Source organism: Mus pahari, chromosome 14 (genome assembly GCF_900095145.1).
Source record: "Mus pahari chromosome 14, PAHARI_EIJ_v1.1, whole genome shotgun sequence".
NCBI lineage: Eukaryota > Metazoa > Chordata > Mammalia > Rodentia > Muridae > Mus > Mus pahari.
In genome coordinates, this window is record NC_034603.1 from 61,438,413 (window position 1) to 61,448,726 (window position 10,314).

At 38.6% G+C, this 10,314-nt stretch overlaps 1 protein-coding gene across 11 annotated transcripts in view; it reads left to right on the forward strand.

The window, feature by feature from the left end:
• Spag9 (sperm associated antigen 9) overlaps positions 1 to 10,314 on the forward strand; it is a 132,020-nt gene that overhangs the window by 31,478 nt on the left and 90,228 nt on the right. The window contains exon 2 of one of the 11 annotated variants that reach the window (XM_021211663.2): positions 1,002 to 1,082. The exons of 9 other annotated variants lie outside the window; for them this stretch is intronic. The gene's annotated coding sequence lies outside the window, so the exon portion shown is untranslated. Of the gene's footprint in view, positions 1 to 1,001; positions 1,083 to 10,314 lie in introns of those variants that run through there. One more of the 11 variants, XM_029545954.1, reaches the window with a different exon arrangement.

Sequence of the window (10,314 nt, forward strand, 5' to 3'; positions counted from 1 at the left end):
TGCTTGGCCCAGGCCTTCCCCTGTGCTGGGTCATATAAAGTTTACAAGACCAAGGGGCCTCTCTTCCCAATGATGGCCGATTAGTCCATCTTCTGCTACATATGCAGCTAGAGACACAAGCTCAGGGGGTACTGGTTAGTTCATATTGTTGTTGCACCTACAGGGTTGCAGCCCCCGTCAGCTCCTTGGGTACTTTAGTGTTTTCTACTGAGAGTATTAATGGTGCAGCTTATAATTAATATCTAGAACTATGGGTACTTAATTTTTATTAGTAAAGATCAAAGAATTTCTGGTCATTTAATTTAGAAAACATAAAAAGTTAATTGATTAACCCCTCAACTATATAAAGGGATGAATGGATAAGGCAGATACCACACTGTCTTCCTATAAGTTCAGAAGATTGAAGTCATTTTGTTGGTTTTGGAACATTATGAGTGAGTATTTTGTGATCATGTGATAACAAAGGTATATGTGCTGAGGTAGAACATGGCCCCTCTTTATAGAGAGAGAGACTCTAGGTTGGAAAGAAGCAAACTTTCTGTTATGGGTGATGTCTTGAAGGAAGTGACACAGATTGTTAGAAGTCTCTAACACTGGACGTTGTTGAAGTTATCACCCTTCCCTTTTAAGGATTCATGAGAGTTTTAAGATATCATTGAACACCTTGCTTTTTATTAATGACATGTAATATCTTTCTGAAAATCTTTTGACACATGTGGTGAAGGCCTTGGTCAAGGACAGGTTTCTATCACTGTTGTGACATATTGTCTGAGATGGTTTGCTCTTAAGTCAGCATTTGGTTCGTGTTTACTCTTTGGGCTTTTGATACTAAATTGTTGAAGGAGAATCTCTGAAAGGCCAATGTTAATCCTCTGAGGTCCAGTAACAATTAGATTATCTGCCTTCCATGAACAGTAAGAACTGATGATTCCTTTTGAGAAGGCACATTATAGTCGGATGTGGCATTCTAGCGGGTCTGTTTCTCTTTCTTCCCCCCATAGGCCTATCAGCAGTCTGATGGGGCAGAAGACAACAGAGATGGAAGGTGTTCCAAACTTGGCAAAGGCCACCAATCTGAGGAGGTAAGCTCTAATTTTGAGCCGGCAGAGCGGTGACTCTTCCTGCCTCAATCATATCCTTGTGCTCTTTGGAAAGCTGGATAGGAAGAAAGAGCATCCCAAAGGTCCTAAAGCATCTCCATCAGCTTTTGTTAGAGGGGAAAGTTGTAGATTTTTTTTTGAATGCTCTATTTCTTCCTCTTTTACCCCTTTACCTTTTAGACCCTGTGGTTTTATTTTGTTTTTCTTCCCAGAAAATTAGCAGTTAAATACAGACAGATTGGCTATCTGTTGTTTGGGGATAATCATAAACAGATTCTTGTTCATTTCCAGTTAATGCTAGGTTGTATATAGCTAGCCTTGATGAGTATAATAATCACAAGAGTTTAAGGTTTTTCCTGAGATCTTTTTAAAGTTTGGGTTTACTCATTATCAAGAAACGATCTTTTACTATATCTTAGCTGTACTGCAACATAGGTGTTGGTTAATGCCGAGGAACTCGAGGCTATGGGGTATGGACAGTTGTTGCTGAGATGGGGTTTTCCTGCCTACTCTTCCTTTGCTTCTTCCCTATTTTTTCCACCCTTTAATGATTCCTTAGTGGCATTCAGGACTCTCAAGGTGGCTTTTCCTGTGTTAATGGGTATTTTCAGAAATGGTTATGCTATACCATTCTTCGTCCTTAAGTAATGCTTACTGGATATGTTGTTGTATGGAATAATATTTTCAGAAAAGAGTGAGTACTTCTGAAGTTGTGTTGATCTTGGCACATTGGAGCATATGGATAGAGTACATAATTTATTTATTTGATATTGTATGATATTTTTATGATTTGGGGAGTACGTGCCTAGAAAGATAATATTGGTATTTAAATTATAGTACAAGTAAAGAAAACATTAAACACAGAAAGTTATGAACTGTTTCTGTCGAGATAGTTTTGTAGGCATTAGGAAGGGGAAAATAACTGCCAGAGGCACATTCCCAGTAACAGACATACACAACTCTTAGAGCATGGCTCTGTGATCTAGGATGCCTTTTACGAGGACTTCAATACATGTTTATAAGCTAAAGTACATTTTAAACTTAACTTTGGTTGCTATGGTGCATAAGCCATGAAAATTATATAGCTAAATACTGATTAATAATGTTCCAGCCTGGTGGCCTACATTTATCACAGATTCTTGTGAAGTTTTGTCACCTAATGCCATCATAGCTGAGCGTGTGTGTGTGTGTGTGTACATTGTTTGCACAGTGATGTAATTGGGTAGTGAGGCAATTCTGAGGACCTATCCCTACTGTTAAGACACATGAGTGTATAATGACTTATGATTTTTCTTGTTTGTATACATTTTTATTTATTTAACTTTTTTGCTTGCTTGTTTGAGACAGGGTTTTCATTGTGTGGCCTTGACTGTCCTAGAACTAGCTCTGTAAACCAGGCTGGCCTCAAAGTCACAGAAATCCACCTCCCTCTGCCTCCTGAGTACTGGGACTAAAAGCTGGCTTTATGTAAAAAATTAAAAATTAAGTGTTTCTGATAAATCAGTAGCTTCTTTGGAAACAGACATTTTACAAGTTATGGCTACTAAGTTTATTATATTCATATGCATTAAGTTGGAAGACTAGAAGTAGAGATGGAGGATTGGTTGGGACCAGGGGTAGAATCTATAACTAGGGTGGTGGCATGCACTAGGAAACTACTTGGGGTTACACATAGGGCTTTGCCTCAGCTTAGCTTTGATTAGGTGGCACTTTTGGTTATGTGTTGAGGCTAAATGGATTCAGAGCTTGGCAACTGTGTGTACCCTTTCCGTTGTGAGTCACTTGGGAAAGATAAGAGGATTTGTTGTTGTTGTTGTTGTTGTTGTTGTTGTTTTGTTTATTTTGGGGGCAGAATCAAAAGTATCCCAGGTAGCCCTTGAACTTGGTATGTACCTGAGGATGGCCTCCTAATTCTCCTGCCTTTGTCTCCCAAGTGCCACCAAGTTCAACCTAGGTGAAAATGTATTAAAACACATAAGTTAAGAAAATGAACTTTTGAGCTTAATGGAAATGGTATTTATGGCATTTAGCTCTTACAAGAATAACTGATAAAATAAACTGGCAATCTATATAGTGGACATAATGCAGCCACAAAAAGTTAGGGAGTGACCCTAAATACGTATTCCTAAATGAAAAAAGTAGTTTGAAAAGACTGTACACTGTGTGATCCCAATTCTAGGACACTCTGGAAAAGACAAAACTATAAAGACAACACAGACATCAAAGACAATGTGCCACTCTTAGTATGAGTGACGAGATTGGGAGTGTTGTGTTTGTGTTGAGGCAAGAGACGGGGCTCAATTTCATATCTATTTTTAAAAGTCCATTAAAACACCAGATGTACCTATACACACTTACAATCTTGCTCCTTAAGATTCTGAGGAGGAGTACTGTGAGTTTTAGGGCTAGCCTGCACGTCACAGTGGTTGAGACCCTGCCTCAGAAACAAATAAAAAGCAGAAGACAACAACAAAAAACTTAGCACACATAGTTGGCTCCAGGTCAGCTGCTAAGACCACATAGTAAGATCTTGTCTCCAAACAAAGAAATTAACAGGTAAGGCACAAGTAGTCTGTAATGCCTACTTATTTAACACCTGTGTCTATCTGTGTATATCTATGTATCTATCTGTTTAATCAGTCTATCTATCCATCCTTTCCCTTCCATCCACCCACCTACCCCACCCACCTATTAGTCAGTCAACAGAGTCTTTTTGTCAGGTTGATGTCAAGCTGACTTGCCTTACTTTTCTCAGTGTTGGGTCATAGGGGTTTGGTATTTCACCTAGCTTCAAATGTTGTTTTAGAAAAAAAAATAAGAAAATGGTGTCACATGGAAATAATTGAAGCAGAAAGTAATCTTAATGTCTAAAGAAATTAAATAGAAGCTAAAGGAATTATAAGTAGTGATAATCTGAACTATTTAGAAAAACAACAGCTGGATGGTGGTACCCCTTTAATCCCAGCACTTGGGAGACAGGGGCAGGTATATGGATCTCTGAGTTTGTGGCCAGACTGAATCTACAGAATGAATTCCAGGTCAGCCAAGTCTACACAAAGAAACCCTGTCTAGAAAAACAAAACAAAACAAAATTAAAAAAGGAATATTTGTGGATAAACTTAAGCCAATCCTAGTGATGATAAATATTAATTCAGAAAAATTTGGAAACACAGAAATCAGTCATATACTAAGGTTATAATGGCTAATTTCTCACAGTTTTGCAAAGTGGTACATTTCAGTAAAGCTATGCAAGCCAAGCTTAATTAGCAAGTTAATATAAAATCAGTCAGGACCTATTTCTGGGCAACTCTCAGGAAATACCATGGATATCTAAGCATTTCTAAGGTATACTTACTCATATTTTAGTTTATGAACACTTTCAAAATACTACAATTTAAATATTATTGTCACAGTCTGGAAGTTAGGGGTCAAAGTCAAGCAATAGCCAGGTTGTTTTTTTTATTTTATTTTACTTTATCCTATTTTATTTTTTCTGTCTGAAGCCCTTCTTCTTGGCTTGCAGATCATCATCTTTTTTTTTTTTTTTTTTTTGGTTTTCGAGACAGGGTTTCTCTGTGTAGCCCTGGCTGTCCTGGAACTCACTCTGTAGACCAGGCTGGCCTTGAACTCAAAAATCCNCCTGCCTCTGCCTCCCGAGTGTGCTGGGATTAAAGGCGTGCGCCACTAAACCTGGCTCTCATCTTTTTTTTATGCATGCCCACATGAGTGAGAGTTTTAGTGTCTCTTACAAGGAAGGATACCAGTCCTGGTGAGGCAGTGCTCTGCTGCCTGTTAATTATACTCCTAAAGACTATTGCCAAACACAATTGCATTGAGAGTTAGGGACCTTGGTCTTTGAGTTTGTAAGATGAGGAGCCAATTTAGTCTTTAACAAGACATCAGCATTCTCCATGGGGTTTGGGAATGAAAGGTGGTGTGACTTGACACATTGGATCCTGTAGTTTTGTGGACCATTGTAAGAATGTTTCTTTGTTTTAAACAAAACAGAGATCACCAAAGAATTTCAAGCATGGTATTTTACCCAGACTATAGATCAAAAGTTAAGTAGATAGACTGGTCAGGAGATAATTGTAATAGTAATGTACGCATTAGATGATCTGCTAGAATGAAATTTGATGGAAAAATTAGTCAGAGTCTAGATTTTTTTATTATTTTTGTTATTGTAGTTTTTGAGACAGGATCTTACACGAAATAACTCTCATTGGCTAGAACTCACTATGTAGACTAGCTGGCCTTAAACTCACAGATATCCTCCTGTCTCTGCCTCCCAACTACTGAGATTAAAGCCACCCCTACCACACCTGGCTTAGATTTATTTTTAAAATTAGCTACATTGAATTTACTGATAGATGGTGTGCTAAGTCTTTTCACTGATTTGATGTAATAACTTGAATGGACAACTTGAGGGAGGAAAGATATATTTTGGCTCATTGTATCAGGGATTTTAATCCTTCCTGTAGGGAGGATATGACAGGAAATAGGGACCAGGTATAGGGCAGGTGTAACATTCAGAGTTATGGCCCAGAAACTGACCTCCTCTGGCTAGTTCCTGTCATATCATTTCCACCACCTCCCAAAATAGAAATACCAGCCTGGGACCCAGTGCTTACCTTATGAGCTTGTGGGAGATATTTCAGATTAACCTGTCAGTTGGGGTTATGGTGTGGAAGGAGGGATGACGAGAGAGGCAAGGGGTTAGCGGGAAGGGAGGATGGTTACAGGAGTTTTGCCTGAGTAAGGTTATAGGAATGAACTGTTTTGGGAGACAGTTTTTTGTTTTGTAAATACCTTACAGTTCACACTGTTTGTTTTTAGTATATTTTTTTCTATATTTGTGTTGGTTTTTTTGTTGTTGTTTTGTTTTGTTTTTTGAGATAGGGTCTTACTCTGTCGCACTGGTTAGCCTGGGACTCTACTACATAGACCATCTGGCCTCAAATTCATGGGGTGCATCTACCTCTGCCTCCCTAAGACTAGAATTAAAGGCATATGTCTTCATGCTTGGCTATAGACTCATTCATTCTATGTCTGTCTGTCTGTCTGTCTATCTATCTATCCACCCACCCACCTACCTATCCACCTATCTATCTATCTCTACCTACCTATTTATTTATTTAGAGACAGGGTTTCTCTATGTAGCCTAGTCTGTCCTGGAACTTATTCTGTAGACCAGGCTAGTTTTTTTTGTTGTTGTTGTTTTTGTTTTTGTTTTTTTTCAAAACAGGGTTTCTCTGTGTAGCCCTGGCTGTTCTGAAACTCACTCTGTAGACCAGGCTGGCCTCGAACTCAGAAATCTGCCTGTCTCTGCCTCCCAAGTGCTGGGATTTAAGGCATGCGCCACCACGCCTGGCAACCAGGCTAGTTTTGAACGCAAAATTTCCTCTTCCTTTCCTTCTGAGTGCTGGAATTAAAAATGTGCACCACCACTGCCTGGCTTTTATTTTTACTTTTAATGCGTGTGTCTGTCTGTGTGTGTGTGCCTGTGTGTGTGTGTGTGTGTCTGTCTGTCTGTCTGTCTCTGTCTGTGTATACATACATGCATGTGGAAGCCAGAATAGGGCATCAGTTCTCTTGGAGCTGGGGTTACAAGCACTTGTGAGGTGTATCCAGTGTTGGTATTAGGGTGCAAATTTGGGTGATACAGCCTGTTTATTTGTTAAGAGTCTCATCATATATCTCTGGCTGGTGCAGAACTCACTATTATTTAGAACTTGTGATCTTCATGCCTTCACCATGATTATACGTACCACCATTCTTGGTCTAGCCTTGTATTTTTATTTATTTTTATTTTTTTAAATTTATCTAAGATATATATATATATATATATATATATATATATATATATAGAGAGAGAGAGAGAGAGAGAGAGAGAGAGAGAGAGAGTGAGTTTGTTTGCGAGCTACCGTGCGATTGCTGGGAATTGAACTCATGACCTCCAGAAGAGCAGTCAGTGCTTTTTTTTTTTTTTTTTTAAAGATTTTATTTATTTATTTATTATATGTGTTTACACTGTAGCTGTCTTCAGACACTCCAGAAGATGGCATCAGATTTTTCTTATGGATGGTTGTGAGCCACCATGTGGTTTCTGGGATTTGAACTCAGGACCTTCGGAAGAGCAGTCGGTGCTCTTAACCGCTGAGTCATCTCACCAGCCCGCAGTCAGTGCTCTTAACCACTGAGCCCCGACTTATATTTTCTATGATATATGTTCTGCACCTGTGGACACAGGCACAGTTCTGTGTTGGTGTTTTCAGATAGACAGCATTCCTTTTAAGAAGCACCTTTAATTACTGTATTTTGTTTGGTAATCGTATTTGTACCAGCTTTGTCCTTTGCAAATATTCACTAATCCTAGTGTGATCTATTATTACTAAACAAGGAAATAAGCCCAGAGAGGTTAATTTACTGACATCATGTGACAGTAAGAAAGCAAAGCACTGTATTCTGTGCTAGGACTTTGATATCATCATTTCCTCTATTTCTCCACTGTGGCAGCATGCTTGCATTTTTACTGTGAATTCTGAGCGGTTTATTTAAATCTTCTGCTATATCTATGTACATAGCAATTGTTAGAGGGTGTACTAAGTGAATTGAGTATTCAAGCTAAAGGGAGTCCCTAGGTGAACAGATAGATACAAGTTGTGTTTGAAATGGAGCGGGATGGTTAATGGGCAACTTAATCCATCTCAAAGGCAATTACTGTAATTTCTTCAACACTTTATGTGTTATTTCTGTATTTTTTAGTTTCTGCTCTTTCTTGCTTTCTTGTGCCATTTATCCATGATGAGTTTGAAAATAATTTATTCATTCTTGTATAGTATTCCTGATTTGAGAATGTGACGATTTTCTCCACTTTGACAAGTATGCTCTTTTCAGCTTTGGATGATTAAACATTTTAATGTCTCTAGGTGTGTGGTAGTAAGCTTTCATCGCTGACCAAACACCCGATAAAAACGGTTCAGCAGAGGTGAGGTCTGTATCATATCATCATAGCAGAGGTTTGAGCTTGGCTGGATGGGTGTGTGTGTGTGTGTGTGTGTGTGTGTGTGTGTGTGTGTGTGTTGCTCCTATTGGTGATATCTGATCAGTCGTTTTTTCAGAAAACCTATAGCACACAGACCTTAAGGTACATTTCATATTCAAACTATAATATTGGGTACATATATGTATTTCTTAGCAATAAAATATCTTGTTGTAGGGTTGGCAAACATTCAGCCTTGTTAATTCTTGCCAAACTGTTTTCAATTTGATTTTTTGTTTGTTTGTTTTGGGGTTTGTTTTTGTTTTTGTTTTTGTTTGTTTGTTTTGATACAGGACTTCTCTGTTCTGGAACTGACTTCTTTTTTTTTTTTTTTTTTTTTTATAGGGTTTTTTTTTTTTTTGGAACTGTTTTTTTTTTTTTTTTTTTTTTTTTAAAGATTGATTGATTGATTGATTGATTTATATGTAAGTGCACTGTAGCTGTCTTCAGATGCACCAGAAGAGGGCATCAGATCTGATCATGGGTGGTTGTGAGCCACCATGTGGTTGCTGGGAATTGAACTCAGGACCTTTGGAAGAGCAGTCAGTGCTCTTAACCACTGAGCCATCTCTCTAGCCCCCTGGAACTGACTTCTTAGGCCAGGCCGGTCTCAAACTCACATAGATAGATCCCCCTGCTTCTGCCTCCCTTCTACGTTCTGGGATTAAAGATGTGCACAACCACCACTCAGCTTGCTTTAAAATTGAATGTAACATTTTACTTCTACCAGCAATGCATGAAAATTCTATTTGTTTTCCATTTTCAGCAAATATTTGTTGTCTTATATTTCTTATTTTAGCCAGCTTGGTCTATAGTATGTTGATTATTCATTTTAATGCATGTATCAATGGGGTTTTCATTACTATTAACAAAATACCTGAAGCAGGCCAACTTTATAAAGAAAGATTTATTTAGTTCATAGTTCTAGAGGTCCAAAGTGGAAGAGAAAGGATTTGGAACTTACTGGGCCTCTGGCCGAGGTCTGGTGACCAATGGCAACACTGTTGGGAACATTGTCAAACAGTAAACCAGGGGGCAAGTAGGGACGAGGGTCTATCAACAACTTGCTTTTATGAGAATTCAGAAATCTGATGAGATTTAATGTCTTCCAAGGACAGTCTCCAGTCACCTAGGGCTCTCACCAGGCCTTATCTCTTGATGGCTTCATACCGCCTCCCAACACTGCCACCATAGGGACCAAGCCTGCAACACACTAACCCTCAGGGACAAACCATATCTAAACAAAAACAGTCTCCCAGATGATTTATACAGCCAAGTATGCATTTTCACTTGGCAATTTGATGCTTTCTTAAGTTTCTGAGGCTGGGTTATCCTATAAGAAAAAGGAATTGTTTGAATCTCATCCCCTGGCAGCAAAATTTTTTTTATGATTATTTTTGTTCTCTGTGTATGAGTGTCATGCCTGCATTGTGTGTCTGTGTATAATGCATGTGCCTGGTGACTGTGGAGGCCTGAAGGGAGCATTGCATCTCCAAGAACTGGAGTTACAGATGGTTGTGAGCTGCCATGTGGGTGCTGAGGACTGTACCTTCGTCCTTTACAAGAGCAGAGAATGCTCTTAGCCATGAGCCATTTCGTGAGCCCCTCACACTCAGAGTGGGTAGAGTCTGTCATGTGAGACAGATTTCTCTTTTGCTTTTTTGGATTTATAGCTCAGGCTGGCCTGGAGTTCTATAGCCAGGCTGATGTGAAACTCACAGCAAACATTCTGACTCACTGCCCAAATGCTCGGGTTCCAGGTGTGACCTAACATGCTTGGCTAAAAGTGCATTTCTTGAGGCAGATAGCATGGTACCAGATGCCTACATTAGGAAAGAATCATCTTTGTGACTTTTAGTAAGTTAGCCATATTGACATAGTATTCTTCTCTTTAAATTGAATATAAAATGATGTTTCTATCATAATATGATAATAAAATCATTTTATATCCAGTTTGTAGGGCAGTTCATAGTATGCTATAAGCAGTATGTCAGTGTGGTATTAATATATATTTTATGAATTTATTTCAAGTGGGTTGACAGAATCATGGGGCTCTAATCTGTAATACATTTGAAGTTGAAGTTTATGAATTATATTGGCATTTATTTTAGCCTTTGTCTGTCTGTCTTTCTTTACTTCTTTCTTTTCTTTTCTTTTCTTTTTTTTTTTTTT